The 17,128-nt window shown below is 45.1% G+C and overlaps 1 protein-coding gene across 1 annotated transcript in view; it reads left to right on the plus strand.

Annotated features, from left to right (window-relative positions):
• The first annotated feature begins 15,900 nt into the window (after positions 1–15,900).
• Positions 15,901–17,128, plus strand: part of ARHGEF6 (Rac/Cdc42 guanine nucleotide exchange factor 6) — a 112,979-nt gene continuing 111,751 nt past the window's right edge. The window contains exon 1 of the mRNA XM_087859899.1: positions 15,901–16,849. The gene's annotated coding sequence lies outside the window, so the exon portion shown is untranslated. The remainder of the gene's footprint in view (positions 16,850–17,128) is intronic.

Below are 17,128 nucleotides of genomic sequence, written 5' to 3' on the forward strand. Positions count from 1 at the left end.
TTTTTATTTTACTTCAGATTCCATCTTCTATGTTTAGAGGCTTTCCTAAGTGGAAAGTTTTGGTTTTGTGCTCCCAATTATAATAGATGAGCTCTTGTGCTTCACTGTGGGGGCTGTTGGTTGGGGAACCCCTGATACCAGTGACTAGGTTTTTCCTCTTGGGCTAGTCAGGTTCCTCAAGGAAATCTTGGCCACATTCCTGCCTTTGAGGGTCTAGGGTGTATTTACTGGTTTAAGATTTGAGGTTGGGGTTTCACTGGGGATGTGTGTGTGTGTGTGGTGGGAGTTGATTGGCCTGTGTGCTCGCCCACGGACTGTGCTCCCCACTGCAGTGGCTTCAGTGCTTCCTTAATGTATCCTACCTCCAGCTGGTTTGGCATCCCTGTTCTTTGTCTTAACCTGTTGATGAGGTGGAGAAGGCTCGTTCCAGAGTAGTGTTGGGGGAGGGAAAAGAAAGGGGGCACAGTTAGAAATTTTTTCTCTGCCCTCTTTTCTGTCCCTGGTGCCTACCCCTCTTCCATTTTAGGCCACTCCTGACCTCCATCCCTGCCCTAGACTCACCTTCTCTAGTCTCTAGGTGTTCCTCAGTTTTGTCTAGACTATCTTGAGTTCAAATTTGACCTCCAGCATTACCAGTTGTGTGACCTGAGGCAATTTACTTAAAGTCTCCTTGTTGCCTCACCTGTTGAATGGGGAAAGGAGTATCTGTCTCCTAGCATGGGCTGTCTCAGAGCATGGTGGTTAAGTGAGTTAATAGTGCCTGGCACGTGGTAAATGCTGCATAAGTAGATGTCATCATCTGTCCGTGTTCCTCTTGTGTGTCATCTTCAGGGCTGGAATTGGGGGAAGGAGCCCAGCACCTTATGTTAGAATCTTGTCAAAGACTAGAGTCCCTATTATAAGCCAAGGTTCTTCTTTTTTTTTTTTTTCCTGAGTCACAGTCTCAGTTTTTTTGGTACATTATGGTGATTAATCCATACAGGACCCTTCTCATTTCATTTCACATATTTAATTCCCACTCCCATTTACCATTTCCCCCTTCCCAGTGGCAACCATTTTAATGAATTTAATGTATATTGATGTTTTATATGCACATATTTTTAATCTGAAATGCTCTATTGTGTTAAATATTTCCTGTGTTTTGTAACTTCTCATCGTCGTGATTTGAAGATTTAGCCATGTTGCAAATACATGTCTAGTCCATTGCTTCTATTTTTTTTTTTTTAAAGATTTTATTTATTTCTTCGACAGAGATAGAGACAGCCAGGGAGAGAGGGAACACAAGCAGGGGGAGTGGGAGAGGAAGAAGCAGGCTCATAGCAGAGGAGCCTGATGTGGGGCTCGATCCCATAACACCGGGATCACGCCCTGAGCCGAAGGCAGACGCTTAACTGCTGTGCCACCCAGGCGCCCCGATTGCTTCTAACTGTGGTGTTTAATGGTGTGCATCCCCGTGTTGTGCCGATGCACTCCAGTTCGGTGTGGAAGCAGTTCTTCCTGGCTTGTGTACACCTGGCTGCCTGAGCATGCTGGGATTGGACCCTAGTTACAGAACTCTAGTGGCAGGGGGAGGCGGTTGTGGTGGATCTTAAGGAGAATAGCACCCCCTTTCAAGCGGCATACCCCAATGAGATCACAGGGTTTTTAAGCAGAGGAGGGCTTATTTCTAGGCATTGCAGGGCAATCTGCTTCAGCTGGTAAGGGAGATTCAGAATGACTTGGAGGGTAAAGATTGTCCGTTTCATCTGGGTCCAAACAGAAGTGGCCAGCAGGGTCGCATTCCTTATCAGTCCATGCCCTTTCATATGAGAAATTTGATGAGTGAGAATTCAACTGTCGCCGTGATTCGGCACCCTGTACAGTTGATTTTCAGGACTATCAGCCCTGTGACTACAATAAGTCATGGAAGCTCATTGTTCCTCAGACTGTGATTGAAACTGACAGTTAATGGACTTGAGCTTGTAATTTTTTTTTTGTATGCATTCATATGAACTCGAAAGAATCCACCCAACACTGTAGTCTTTATGGTCACCTTACTGGTACAAGGGTTAAGTGCAGCAAGCTTTAGGGCTCTCAAGGTACCTGCTTCAGTTAGCACTTCTTGGTTGGTTGTGATGTTCCTACATGCCATGGATTACTACTGTCCTGTTTCCCATTTGCAAGGAACACTACACTCAAGCCCAAAGGCATGAACAAATCAATCCCCAGATGCTGTTTTTGTGGGTTCATCTCCTCTTGTCACTCCAGGGTCTGTGTCTAGGTCAATTCAGTATTTGGGTCCAGTCAGAAGCCACACAGTCATTTGAACCGTGAAGGTTTCATATAAAGATTTAGTTTGGATGGGGAAGATGAGGGATTACTAAGTAAAACTTTTAAGATTTTATTTATGTGACGGGGCGCCTGGGTGGCACAGCGGTTAAAGCGTCTGCCTTCGGCTCAGGGCGTGATCCTGGCGTTACGGGATCGAGCCCCACATCAGGCTCCTCGGCTATGAGCCTGTTTCTTCCTCTCCCACTCCCCCTGCTTGTGTTCCCTCTCTCACTGGCTTTCTCTATCTCTGTCAAATAAATAAATGAAATCTTAAAAAAAAAAGATTTTATTTATGTGACAGCACAAGCAGGGGGAGCAGCAGGCAAAGGGAGAGGGAGAAGCAGGCTCGCCGATGCGGGGCTCAATCCCAGGACCCCAGGATCATGACCCGAGTCGAAGGCAGATCCTTCACTGACTGAGCCACCCAGGCGCCCCAGTAAAGAGAACACTTTTTTTATTTTTATATTTGGGGGGGGGGGTGGAGAGAGTGAGCGAAAGCAGGGGGAGCAGCAGGCAGAGCGAGAAACAGGCTTCCCGCTAAGCAAGGAGCCCGATGCAGGACTCAGTCCCAGGACCCTGGGATCATGATCCCAGTCAAAGGCAAACGCTTAACCAACTGAGCCACACAGGTGTCCCAGTAAGGAGAACTCCTAAAAGAATACCAGACAGAATACTAGAATGACAGAAATAACGCATAAGGTATATAATAGTCACTAATAAGGCCAAGATGGAGTGCTCAGGAAAACATCCTTCACTCTTGCCAAGGGCAGTGATAGACCCAAGGAAGGGCCCTGCCACCAGCCCAGGGCTGAAATCTAGACCTGGTTGGAGAGGCATGACTGTGGTTAGAGAAGTCACCGTGGTCCCCTTCCCCAACCTGCAGAACTTAATAGAACTATTTTCTAGGGTACTGGCGAAGGTGGCTTTTAGGGAGAGAGGTCCCACCAGAGGTACTGGGGCCATAAAATGGCCTGGGAGGCTTCGTGGGGAAGCTGCTGCGCCTGGCGCCCTGCAGGAGCCAGGCACTCGGCCACCTCTTGAGCGCAGGAAGGGCCTGAGGCTGGAGGAACCCGCCCTCGCTGCAGGAGCCAGGCCTGGAGGAGTTGCCCATTCTGTAAGAGCCCGCTAAGCTAAGCCAGCGTACCTGAACCCGAAGCAAACCCCTGTTTCTCCCTGCAGTGTCTCTTTGATGCCCTTTATTGACAAGACCTAATGTGCGGTCGTGATAGATTAAGAAATACATCTTTTGGTCTGCATCCCCAGCTCCTGAAACACCTCTGGCGTGATAAAGGTTAAAGGTACATCTTTTGTTCCCTTTGAGTTTTGTCCTCAGTTCCTGAAATAGCTCTAGAGTGATAGAGGTGAAAAGAATGTCTTTTGTTTATTCCGAACAAACCCCTTTCAGCCACACCCAAGTTTATGTTAATTAAATTTACTTTCGGAAAGTCCCTAAGGATGGGGGCTGGTTGACAGAGGTACTGACCTTGTGATTGTAGAGGATTGGAACTTTCAGCCCCTCCTCCTTGACCTCTGGGAAGGGCGGGGAGTGGAGGATGAGCCAAGCACCAGTGGCCAATGATTTAATCTTACCTTCATAATGAAACCTTCGCAAAAAAACGTAACCAAGGGGATTTGGAGAGCCTCCTGTTGGGTGAACACATGGAGTTGTTGGGTTGGGGGTATGCCCTGCCGGAGGGGGCACGGATGCCCTGTGTCCCTTCCCGGTACCTTGCCCTATGCATCTCTTCGATTGGGCTGTTCCTGGGTTGTGTCCTGTATGATAAATGGTTAATCATGAGTATTGCTTTTTTCCTGAGTTCTGTGAGCTGTTCTAGAAAAGCATCAAACCCAAGGAAGGGGTGGTAGGAATCTCTGATTTACCAACAGAAGTATAAGAGGCCCAGACCAGACTTGTCATTGGCATCCTAAATGAGGCAGTCTTGGGGGACTGAGCCTTTGTAGATGCTAACTCCAGATAGATAGAATTGAATTGCAGGCCGCCCAGCTGTTGCCAGAGAAGGCATCAATGTGGGGAAAAAAACCCACATTTGGTGGCCAGAGGTATTGAAAATAGTAGTAGAGAGGAAACGTTTTCCTTTTATATACTGTTACACACCAGCTGGCAAAGGGAAAACATTTAAAGGGTTCAGGTTTGTTTATTTGAGGGAGCAAGAAAGAGAGCGTGTGCAAGAGGGGACAGGGACATAGGGGGAGGGAGAGAAAATCCTGAAGGAGACTCCCCACTGAGCATGGAGCCTGCCCTGGGGCTTGATCTCAGGATTGGGACCTGAGCTGAAATCAAGAGTCGTGCTTAGCCAACTGAGCCCACCCAGGCACTCCAGATGCATTTTCTTAGAGCAAGCAAGATGTGAATTTGGAGTCAATAATTGGTATGAAGGGTAATGCTGGCCTCATAAAGTGAATTAGAAAATGTTTCCTTCTCTGTTTTCTAAAAAAGCGTGTTTAGGATTGGCATTGTCTTTAAATGTCTGATAAAATTCACTAATGAAATGTAGGCCTAGAATTCTCACTGCGGGAAGATTTTTTTTTTTTATTGAAAATTTATTTTTAAAAGTTTTTTAAATTTTTTTTAAAGATTTTATTTATTTACTCGACAGAGATAGAGACAGCCAGAGAGAGAGGGAACACAAGCAGAGGGAGTGGGAGAGGAAGAAGCAGGCTCACAGTGGAGGAGCCCGATGTGGGGCTCAATCCCACAATGCCGGGACCACGCCCTGAGCCGAAGGCAGACGCCCAACCGCTGTGCCACCCAGGCGCCCCTAAATTATTTTTTAAATTACGTTTGAGTCTAGTTGATGCACAATGTTACATTTCAGGTGTACAGCTTAGTGATTGGACAAGATTATCCATTATGCTGTTTACCACAAGCATAGATACTGCTGTCACAGTGTCATTGACTGTATGCCTTATGCTGTTTCCTGTTTCCTGTGATGTATTCATTCCATACTGGAAGCCTCTACCTCCATGCTCCTTCACCCATTTTGCCCAGCCTCCCATCCTCCTCCTCTCTGGCAGCCATCGGTTTGTTCTCTGTATTTATAGGTCTGATTCTGCTTTTTGTTTATTAATTTGTTTTTTGTTTTAGATTTAATTTCTTGAGTAGATATAGGTCTGTTCAGGTTTTCTACTTCTTTTTGTCTCTGGTAAGCAGGATTCCGAAGCAGCTCCCCAGATTTCTCTCCCTAATCCCCAGGGCTGTGACTATGATATGTCATAGTCATGATTGTGTTAGGTTACAAGGTAAAAGGGAGGGGCACCTGGCTGGCTCAGTCGGAAGAGCTTGTGACTCTTGATCTTGGGCTTGTGAGTTTGAGCCCCACTGTTGGGTGTAGAAATTACTAAAATAAACATAAAAGTAAAAGGGATTTTGCAGGTATAATTAAGGTTACTAATCAGTCGACTTTGAGTTAATCAAAAGGGAGATTATATGGGTAGGCCCAGTATAGTTACATGAGCTCTTTAAAAGCAGAGATTGTAAAAAAAAAAAAAAAAAAAAAAAAAAAAAAAGGCAGATATTGTCTCTGGCTGGTAGCAAAAGAGGAAGTCAGAGGTTAGATCATGAGGATTTCGTGTGTTCTTGCTTGCTGGCTGGCAAATGGAGGGGAGGCTGCATGTCAAGGAATAAAGGTAGCCCGTAGAAGCTGAAAGCAGCCCCAGGCTGACAGCCAACAATGGAAAGGAACTAAATTCTGCCATCAGCCAAAATGAGCTTGAAAGCAGATTTCTTCCCCAGAAGTTCAGGGAATACCCCCAGGCCAGCCTGGCCAACACCTTGATTTTAGCCTGACATGTTCCCCAAAACAGAGAACACAGTGCGGCCTGCTTGGACTTCTGACTACCTGCTGCAGATACTCATTCGACTCACTCCCTCACCTCTCTTAAGTCTTTGCTCACATCTTGCCCACCCCCTCAATGTGGCTTACCCTGACTGTCCTATTTAATACTGCATCTGTCTGTCCCATCTCACCCCATTCCTAGCGTGCCTGGGCTCCATTACCCTGTTCTAGTCCCCCCCACATAATGCTTATTACTCTCTTACATACCATGTAATTTACCTACTTATTATATCTGTTGTTTACTTTCTGTCTTCTCTATTAGACTGTAATCTCCATGAGATCAGAGAACTTTGCCTATTTTGTTTATTGATGTATCCCAAAAGCTTAAGTGAGTGCCTAGCACAGTAGGAGTTCAACAAATATGTATTGAATGAATGAATATGCTTTTCTCATATTCTTCCAAAAATGTGTCCGCCTAACATACTTTATTTTGCATATATCCCCAAATGTATTGCTTCATGGCCACCCCAAATAATGACACTCTAGAGTTTCATGAATAATTACATTCAACTCCCAAGTGCAAAATCTCTGGGAGCTTCCTATTCTCCAATATATGGACTAAAAATGTTAAATTTATCTCCAAACATTCTTTTTTTTTTAAAGATTTTAAGTAATCTCTACACCCGATGTGGAGCTCGAACTCACAACCCTGAGATCCAGAGTCACATGTTCCACTGACTGCGCCAGCCAGGTGCCCCATTTCCAAATATTCTATATAAAGTATTGGGAGGAAATGAGTATGATAGAGTAGGGGACAAAATTCGAGTGGAATCTACAACACTTGCTTTGGTAACTGGTCACAATACCATATTAGTATTTATAATGTTCTTCCTAAGAGATCCATTTTATATTCCCTTTTACCTCAGTTAATGGTGGTATTTACTTGGTGTCATAGCCTAAATCTTTATTTCTGAGGGGTAATCGCTGGGTGATTCTACCTGTGCGTGGTAGTAATCTTCCTTTAACTTTTTAAGAACATGAAAAATATCGAAGTATAACACGCAGAATAGTAAACCAAGCAACTTCCACTTCTGATAATGATGGAGTAATTGGTATGAAACCTGCGTTCCCACCACAATTGTAAAACTGGACAAACTGTAATGAAACAACCAAGAGGATCCATTTCCTTGCTCATTTGGGTTGTTGGCAGATTTCATTTCCTTTTTTTTTTAAAGATTTTATTTATTTATTTGATAGAGACAGCCAGCGAGAGAGGGAACACAAGCAGGGGGAGTGGGAGAGGAAGAAGCAGGCTCCCAATGGAGGAGCCTGATGTGGGGCTCGATCCCATAACGCCGGGATCACGCCCTGAGCCGAAGGCAGACGCCCAACCACTGCGCCACCCAGGCGCCCCCTTATAGGTTATAGAATTAACATCTGTGTTACTTGCAGACTGTAAAACTGGGGGATGTTCCGAGCTTCTAGAGGCGACTGATTTTTTGGTTTATATCCCCTTTCCTCCATCTTCAAAGTCAGAAATGGCAGGTTGAGTCCTTATCATGTTGCATCTCTGACTTTTTCTGCTCCTATCTTCTATTTTTAAGGACTTGTGGTTGGATTGGGCCTATATGAATGATCTCCCTATTTATGTAAACTGATTAGGAACTTGAATTCCCTCTGCAACCTTAACTCTTCTTCTCCAAGTAACATAACATTCACAGGTTCTGAGGATCAAGACATGGACATCTTTGTGGGGAGCCATTATTCAGCCTACCACACACGAGTATGTTTTCTAACTGTAATGGAATCAAACTAGAAATCAGTAACAGAAATGCAACAGGGAAATCAATGAACATTTGGAAATAAAACTTTAGCACTTTTTTAAAAAAAATTTATTTGAGATAGAGTGAGCGAGAGAGCGGGAGCAGGGGAGCAGAGGGAGAGGAGAAGCAGGCTCCTGCTGAGCAGGGAGCCTGATGCGGAGCTCAATTCCAGGACTCTGGGATCATGACTTGAGCTGAAGGCAGATGCTCAACCGTCAGAGCCACCCAGGCGCCCCAAAACCTTAGCACTTTTAAGTAATCCATGGATCAAAGAGAAAATCTCAAATTTTTAAAATACTGAAATACAACATATCAAAATATGTGGGACTCATCTAAGGCAGTCCTAGAAGGGAGATGTTTTTTATATAGTAGCGTCATTGAGATCTAATTTACCCTTTTAAAGTGTGCAATTCAGTGGTTTTTAGTATATTCAGAGAGTTGTGCAACCATCACCACTAATTTATTTTCATCACCCTAAAAAGAAACCCCGTAACTATTTGCAGTTACTTCCCATTCCTCCTGTTGCTCTCTGCCCCTAGGCCCTAGCAATAACTAATCTGTTTCCGTGGATTTGCCTCCTCTTGCTTGTAAATGGAATCTTACAATATGTGGCTTCTTGTGACTGGCTTCTTTCACTTAACAGGTTTTCTTTTTTCTTTTTCTTTTTTTTTTAAGATTTTATTTATTTATTTGACAGACAGTCAGCAAGAGGGAACACAAGCAGGGGGAATGGGAGAGGAAGAAGCAGGCTCCCAGCGGAGCAGGGAGCCCGACGTGGGGCTCGATCCCAGGACCCTGGGACCACGCCCTGAGCTGAAGGCAGACGCTTAACGACTGAGCCACCCAGGTGCCCCACTTAACAGGTTTTCAACGTTCATCCATGTTGTAGCATCCATGTTGTTCATTCCTTTTATTAATCAAATGATATTGTTTGGCTAGAACACATTTTGTTTACCCATTCAACAACTGATGGACATTTGAGTAGTTCACACTTGTATTGGTTATCTCAAATAATGCTGCTGGGAATACTCCTGTGCAGGTTTTGGTGTGAACATGGGTTTTCAGTTCTCCTGGGTATATACACCCAAGGTCATAAAGTAACTCATTTTTACCATTTTGAGTTAATACAAAATTTTTTTCCAAAGTGACTACACCATTCTGTAATCCCATGAAAGAGAAATTTTTAAAACTAGAAAAGATGAAAATTCTCAAGAACCTAAGTTTCCTTCTTTAAGCAACTAGAAAACAAAAAGCAAAATGAAACCAAAGAAGGCAAAAGGAAAGGAAATAATAAAAATAAGGACAGAAATCACTGAAATTGAGGGCTGCCTGGGTGGCTCAGTTGGTTAAGTGTCTGACTCTTGATTTTTGGCTCAGGTCATGATCTCAGGGTCGTGAGATCAAGCCCCACATCTGGTTCCGTGCTGCGCGTGGAGCCTGCTTAAGATTCTCTCTCTCCCTTGCTCTCTCTTCCCCTCCCCTGCCCCGCTCCCTCTCTCTTAAGAAAAAAATCACTGAAATTGTAAACGGGAAAACAATAGAGAAATCAGTGAAACAAGAAGTGATTCTTACAAAATAAAAACATTGATATACCTCTAGCAAGTTTGATGAAGATAAAAAGGAAAGGCATAAATACCAGTATCAGGAATCAAACTACAGATCCTACAGACACCAAAAGGATAAAAAAGGAGTGTCAGGAACAACTTGACACTCATAAATTTGAAAACTTAGAAGAAAAGTACCAATTGCTCCAAACCACAAGGTACCTGGGATGGTTCATTTTATGCGTCAACTTGGCTGTGGAATGCCTAGATAAATAATCCAACATGATTTGTGGGAATGTCGGGGGGGGGGTTATGGAGCTTCTTCACTTGCATGTGCAGAGAGCTGGCAATGCCTATGAGTTGATTTTCACCCTTCCACAATCCTGTTCCTCCTCACCTGCAAGCCATGGGCGGTCTTTACCCCATGACAGACCGATGTGGGAGTAAGAAAGGCTGGTTCCTTTGGCTCAAGTGGAGACAAACTCCGAGGCAAAATTGGTGCTTAGAGTCCCCCTGGTGGATCATGCTGAAGCAGTCCTCCACAGGGATATTGCCAGAAATGAGACGTGTTTAGCTTCTTCCTGTTTCCTGTTAAGTTTCCTCCCTTCTCTTACCAGGTTTTCCTGGGAGCACTTCTTTAAGTTAATTGCATGGATATGGGGGCGCCTGGGTGGCTCGGTTGGTTAAGTGTCTCCCTTGTGAGATTGAGCCCTGTGTTGGGCTCTGCGCTCAGCGGGGAGTCTGTCTGAGATTCTCTCTGTCCCTCTCTCTCCTTCTGCCCCTCTCCCCCGTGCTCTTTCCTCTCTAAAATAAATAAATCTATTTTAAAAATTCCATGTACATGAATTCTCATCTCAGCATCTGCTTCTGGGGAACCCACCCCTAGGCAAGGGGGGGTTACTTATTCCTTATTCCCCCAGTTTTCAGGTAGAGGGACATTTATTAAAGTAACACTTCTCTGTCTCCTTCACTTACTTTCCTCCCTGGGAGGAGGAGTGACATGCTGAATTGTGAGTTTGGGACTAGGAATTTGGTGTATGTTGATAGATCAGATGTTCTGTGAACCCGTAGATAGTGGTGCTGGCTGAGGTCTGCCTTGCGGGCAGTGAAGGCACATCCATACTTGACATGTGTGTCACTCTCTGCCAGAATGAACCACTGACCTTTCCAAAGGGAAGGGGTCAAAGTAAAATCATTTTGACACCAAGTCAGTGGTTGCTATCAAGGGATGGTGCTGTACTGGGGATTTAGTGTTGGTCTCTGTTGCTGGAAGCTCAGGTATTTGGCCCCGTTAATATGTAGATCCGCCTTGGCAAGAGGAAGACATGCTCCTGGGCTCATGCATCCATCTCTTGTCACTGTGGCTGATATCAACTGGCCAGGTCATTCTGTTTCCTTGGTCATTTAGTGCTGCTTCTGCTCTCTGGTGGTGTTAACGTGAAAAGACAAAAACCTTCATGTCGTGCCATTCCCCTAGGTCCACCCACAGGCCTCTTCCTCAGACCTCCTTGACCCCAATCTTTCCCTCTTTCTGTTCCAAGCCCTTGACCAGCCAACCAAACCATCCGCTGGGCCCATGAACCAATATATGTTATAACCCCAGGACACTTCTTCCACACAAAGTGGATGACCAAGTGTACCACCAAAAGCTCTGCCCGTGTCTTTCGTAGAAATCCTTGAGTGTGGCCAGAGGGAAGCAGCTGCACATTTTCAGCTTGAACCCGAACTGAGCCTATCCATCCATGAACCAAGTTGGAGCTCTCTCCTTTCATGTCAGATGGTCATGAGGGATGCCCCCCTTCTATATGCCCATAGGTGTGAGTCGAAGGAGAGGCACCAGTGCAACAGTGGTGGGGGACTTAGGTATCTGGACCACCCGTCCCCGCAGCTTACTTGTGCCTCCTGGGCCTGCCTGAGCCCGATCGTGCTGCATGTGCCACTTTATCTTCTAATCGGTTGCTGCTGGGCCCGTGCAAACTTAGGACTGGGTAGATCCCACAGAACCCAGCTCACGATGGGCAGTTCTGGGAGTATGATGTCATTTGATGTCCCAAGGTCAGTGTTCAAATCTCTACCAGGGCCCATAGCATGTCGGGAGATCCTTTTCAAATGATAGTTCTCTGCTTCTCTAGAAATGGCATGGCCTTGCTCCAGAACCCTAAGGATCTGCACTGCGCTGCTCCATTTTGGGTTGTCAGCACTTTTTTCTTTAAGATTGATTTATTTATTAGAGAGAGAGAGAGCGCGCGCACACGTGAGCGGGGTGGGGGGGCAGAAGGAGAGGGAGAGAGAATCCCAAGCAGATTCTGTGCTGAGCATGGAGCCCAATTCAGGGCTCGATCCTATGACCCTGAGCTGAGATCACGACCCAAGCCAAAACCAAGAGTCAGTTGCCCAACTGACTGTGCCACCCAGGTGCCCCAGCACTTTTTTTTAACCACAGATACATTTTGGGGCACCTGGTTGGCTCAGTCGGAAGAGCATGTGACTTTCGAGTTCAAGCTCCACATTGGTTGTGGAGATTACAAAAAAACAAACAAAAAACCGAAAACTATAAAAAAAAAAACAACCCACAGATACTTCTAGTATTATGAAACTTTCTGGATCATCTGACCCAAGTGGCAGATTTGCATTTACTACAGCTTGAACTTGCTACAGAGCCCTTTCTTGTGCTGGGCCTCATTCAAAACTAGTAGCCTTCTAGTTCATCCAATAAATGGACCAGTGAAGTATTCCCAACCATGGAACATGTTGCTTCCAGACCTGAAGAGGTCCACTTTTATACCCTTTCTTTGAGGGAGGAGTTTCAGAGTTCAAATCACTTTGGAGCAAATGTCTCGGCCTTTCCCAGACCCTAGATCTCTAAAAATTGCATTCATGTGGCTTATCAGTGCATCTTTGTAAGGTTTATCTCTGCCTCCCTAGAGTGCATGTGTCTTAGGGCATTCAGGGGACTTTTGCTTTTCACTCATCAGATCTAATTTACATACCATCAATACGATGGACCCATATGATGTTCCATGAAATAGCCAGATGGTTTAGGTACCTTGGTGCTATATTATGAGAGAGAACAGGAGAAATAACATAGCCCTGGGGAAGACTGTGAATCTGTATTGGTGTCTGTTCCATGAGAATGGAAACTGGTTTTGATTTTTCTTCCAGATCGGCATGAAAGAATTTATTTTCCCAAACCCGTAGCCACCTGCCACCTGCCAGAGGCTGTGTTAATCTGCTCCAGTAAAGACACCACATCCAGCCCAGGAAATGTAATTGGGACGATTATTGGGCAGGTGCCAGACTAATAATTAAATGCGGATACGAGGGGGGGCCCATGACCCTTGCATCATTTGATGTTTTGAGGGTGACACTAATTTTTGCCATCCCCGGCACCCCTACCCAGGGATGTGATGTTGTTTTTATTTACTATCTTGGTCACTGGAGGATGTTTTTTGTGCGTGGGAGGGAGGGTTTCAGAGGCTTCGGTTAGGGCCTTTCCTATTACAGTAGCTCTTACTCTGTAGATCAAGGAACTGATGTAAGGATTCTGTTAACTGCTAATATATTCATTGCAACTCTTCATCTGGGAGCCATGTAGATGACCGCTGGACCTACTCTGGGATCTGAGCCAGTGTTCCTTATCTCCTTATTATTGCCTGACCCCCATAATCCCCTAACAGGTACCTGCAGTAGCACTATGGGCTTGGTATCAGTGTCTGCTTAACTTCCTGGTTGTGCTACACCTCAAAAGTTCTGTGTACTCCGCTTTCCCTGGCTGGCTGAGGAAATGGTCAGACAGGCTTTTGGAGAAGGGCCTGGGGAACTCACTACTGATACATTTGTCATGTCGTAGGGTGCTTCCTCATGGGAACCTGGCCTCTCCTTTGTTTTATGGGTTCTGGGTTCTGTGAACTGGCTTCGTTCTGGAAAAGGGTTGTGACTTTTCCATTGGGGTGGATGACTTTTGTCTTAGTTTGTTTGGGCTGCTGGAACAAAACACCAGAGACTGGGGGGTTTATAAACTAAACATTTATTCCTCATGGTTCTGGAGGCTGGGATGATCAAGGTGATGGCAGATTCCGTGCCTATTGTGAACCCGCTTCCTGGTTCATAGACAGCCAAGCCATCTTTTCACGGTAACTTCACATGGCAGGAGGGGTGAGGGAGCTGTCTGGGGTTTCTTTTATAAGAGCACTAATCCCATTCATGAGGGCTCCACCTTCATGCCTCATCACCTCCCTAAGGCCCCACCTCCAAATCCCCTCACATTGGGGGTTAGGTTTCAACATATGAATTTTGAGGGGGATACAGCCAACTATAGCCACCTCAGACTTCTGCTTATCTAATTTTTATTAAGTGTATATATATATATACACACACACAAGTGATACCTTGTTGGCTTGATATCACATATACAAGTGCTACCCTTGTTGGCTGTTCTTCTCTCTTGCCCCTAGGACGCAATGTTTTATGAGTTGTCTCATTAGATACCCGTGGGTCAGGCACGCCTTGGTGACATTCCAACCTGACTGCCCTTTATGGTGATTATACCCACCTTGCTTCTGATGGTTAAGTGCTATTACCAGGCCTCACGTACTCCAGAGTCCTAACACCCCAATTGCTATTAGGGAGCCCTCCTCTGTAATAGCATCTCTTATCACCAGTCCTGGTTCACATCCCTCATGTCCCCTCCCTCCCTCCCTCCCTCCCTCCCTCCCACCGGGCCGGCCTTCCTTCCTTCCTTCCTTCCTTCCTTCCTTCCTTCCTTCCTTCCTTCCTTCCTTCCTTCCAAGGGAACATAACGGTTTTGAGGCTCCCCTATTGTTTTTTCTAATCATTTACAGGAAAACTTTGAGAAATTTGTTCCACTAGAGGGATCTATAATTTTCAAAATGTAGATGGTTTGCTGGCAGCCTCAGAAACCAAAGAGCAACGTAAAACTGATTGATGCTTTGCCTTTCTTATACTTTTTTGCTTTACAAGGGCATAAGGCCTCACTAGACAAATTGCAGTATTGCTTATCTGAGGTAGAAGATTTAGGGCATCTGTTGTCAGCTGTTGGCTACAGAGTGTGACAATCTAGGAGTCAACCCATTTGACAGATCAAACAGCCTGCTAAAAAAAACTTAGACAATTTTGAGCCCAGTACAACATTGTAGACAGTGGATTCCAGTTTTTGCGGAGTAGATACAACCGCTGATGAAGCAAATGCATGATAATCCTCCAGACCTTCTGGTTTGGGTTCTAGAATCTGAAGAGGCTTTTGGAAACTGAAATTGATAATACCCTCTCTCCTGGCATTGAGGAGTCCAAATTTTGAAAACTCTGACCTGATTTATATGATGTTCTTTTTTTTTTAAAGATTTTATTTTATTATTTATTTGACAGAGAGACAGCCAGCGAGAGAGAGAACACAAGCAGAGGGAGTGGGAGGGGAAGAAGCAGGCTCCCAGCAGAGGAGCCTGATGCGGGGCTCGATCCCAGAGCGCCGGGATCACACCCTGAGCCGAAGGCAGACGCTCAACCACTGAGCCACCCAGGCGCCCCAGATTTATATGCAGATATAATACTATTTACCAATGGGTAATGTGCTCTGCCTAAAAGTGGCCGGTGTAAGGCCTCCTATGCTATGATGACTTATCATACGGCCTTGGAAGCTCACATTTTGTCTGGAATTAAACCCGTGCAAGCAGACGAGTTAGTGCCAGTTCCTACAGCTGCAATTCTTAGTTCTGGACTTAAAACCAACATCTAAAATCTACTAATTATTCTGTGTTTGGTGCTGGTCATGCAACAGCACAACTTAGAAAAGAGTAGAGGATTTTTCCTTTATTAAGCTAAAAAAATATCTCATGGACAAAATATCTCCTGGAAAACTGAGAGCTGATTCGTCAGGGACTTTATAGTGCAATGCTCAGATCGTAGTAGTTCATTTTGCTGACTACATTGCAGCGGTGCTGGAGAAGCATGGCAGACTCCAAGCTGAGAAACTCTCTTCTTCCTATAGTACGAAACTTCTGTTATTAAAAACTGTGTGAAAAATAAATAATGTGTTTCACCAAAGGAGATGGGCAAACGGATGGAAAAAGAAGCCAAATTTGACCTGGGCTATGGGAAGTACCCGACAATATTTTTTATGCCCCAGTTAGTGTTGTGTCATTAACAAAACCATCTGAATAAAAGGGCATTTTAAAGGCACTTGACTCTTTAGGGGCGCCTGGGTGGCACAGCGGTTAAGCGTCTGCCTTCAGCTCAGGGCGTGATCCCAGCGTTCTGGGATCGAGCCCCACATCAGCTCCTCCGCTAGGAGCCTGCTTCTTCCTCTCCCACTCCCCCTGCTTGTGTTCCCTCTCTCACTGGCTGTCTCTATCTCTGTCGAATAAATAAATAAAATCTTTAAAAAAAAATAAAGGCACTTGACTCTTTAAAAAAAATTGTATTTATTTGAGAGAGAGCACAAGCACAAGTGGATGGAGGGACAGAGGGAGAAGCAGGCTCCCCGCTGAGCAGGGAGCCCGATACGGGACTCGATCCCAGGCCCTTGGGATCATGACTTGAGCCGAAGGCAGAGGCTTCACTGACTGAGCCACCCAGGTGACTTGGCACTTAACTCTTACTATGCCTCCCAGAAAGATAAAATTATTCAAAATATAGTAAAGAGATGTGCTATTTATCAGTAGAATTTTTTACAGGCCACTCCCAAGGTAAGCACCAGGGCATCTCCCTCACCAATTTTACCAGGAGCCTGGTGGCAGTTGGATTTCATAGAACTAATGCTTGCAGAAGGTAAGAGATTTTGTCTTGTGATGATACGTATGACATTCAGATGGCCTGAAATTTTTCCCACTTCAAAAGCTGAAGTTAGACAGTGGTAAAGCCTCACTTAGTTCACATAATTCCCACCTTTGGGATACTGGAGCATACTAACTAGGACAGAGGAAGTCATTTTATTTCTACTGTTGTCCAGGAATTATGCCAATGTTTGCAGCTTCCTGTAAGCCTCAGTCCTCTGGATATGCAGAGCAAATGAATCAAACTCCTTGGCTAAGATTCAGAAGTCTACCAGGTTAAAGTGACCTAGAGGCTTATTAAACATTAAAGTGACTGCTTTAGCAAGCAGGGACTCTCTCCCTTTGAACTTAGTGGGGCAGGTCTATGAATTCGGGTCTGAGGCCAAGTTTGTGCCTGATTTGACTGAAGCTTCTCATAATCATGTTCAACACTTAAAAGGGCTTCTCTCTTTCTTAGAAACCTTGAGACTTAAGGTCATAGGACCTGGAAGGACCTGCCTGAAGAAGTCTACCCCCTCTATCAACGGGGAAGCTTCATCTGTGTAAAGGTACTCCAAAAGAAAGACGGGCTGGCACCTAGCTGAAAGGTACACTGTCAAGTGCTGCTGAACACCCACATGGCCAGCAAAGTAAAGGAGAGACTTAGCTGGGTTCATGCTTTCACCACAGGAAGTCAGCACCACAGGGAGACTGCACTGTGGTTCCCACGAAGGACTTTTCTAGAATAATGGATATTGATACTGAACTCAACTGGAAAGTGTTAGTCTAGAAAATTGATTACTATTCTCATAGGCTACATAGGTATCCTGCTCATGGTGGTGCTTATTCCAATTACTTTAAGAATCACATTTACTAAGAAGACAAGC

Source organism: Ursus americanus, chromosome X (assembly GCF_024610735.1).
Source record: "Ursus americanus isolate L20-20 chromosome X, mUrsAme1.1.p, whole genome shotgun sequence".
Lineage (NCBI taxonomy): Eukaryota > Metazoa > Chordata > Mammalia > Carnivora > Ursidae > Ursus > Ursus americanus.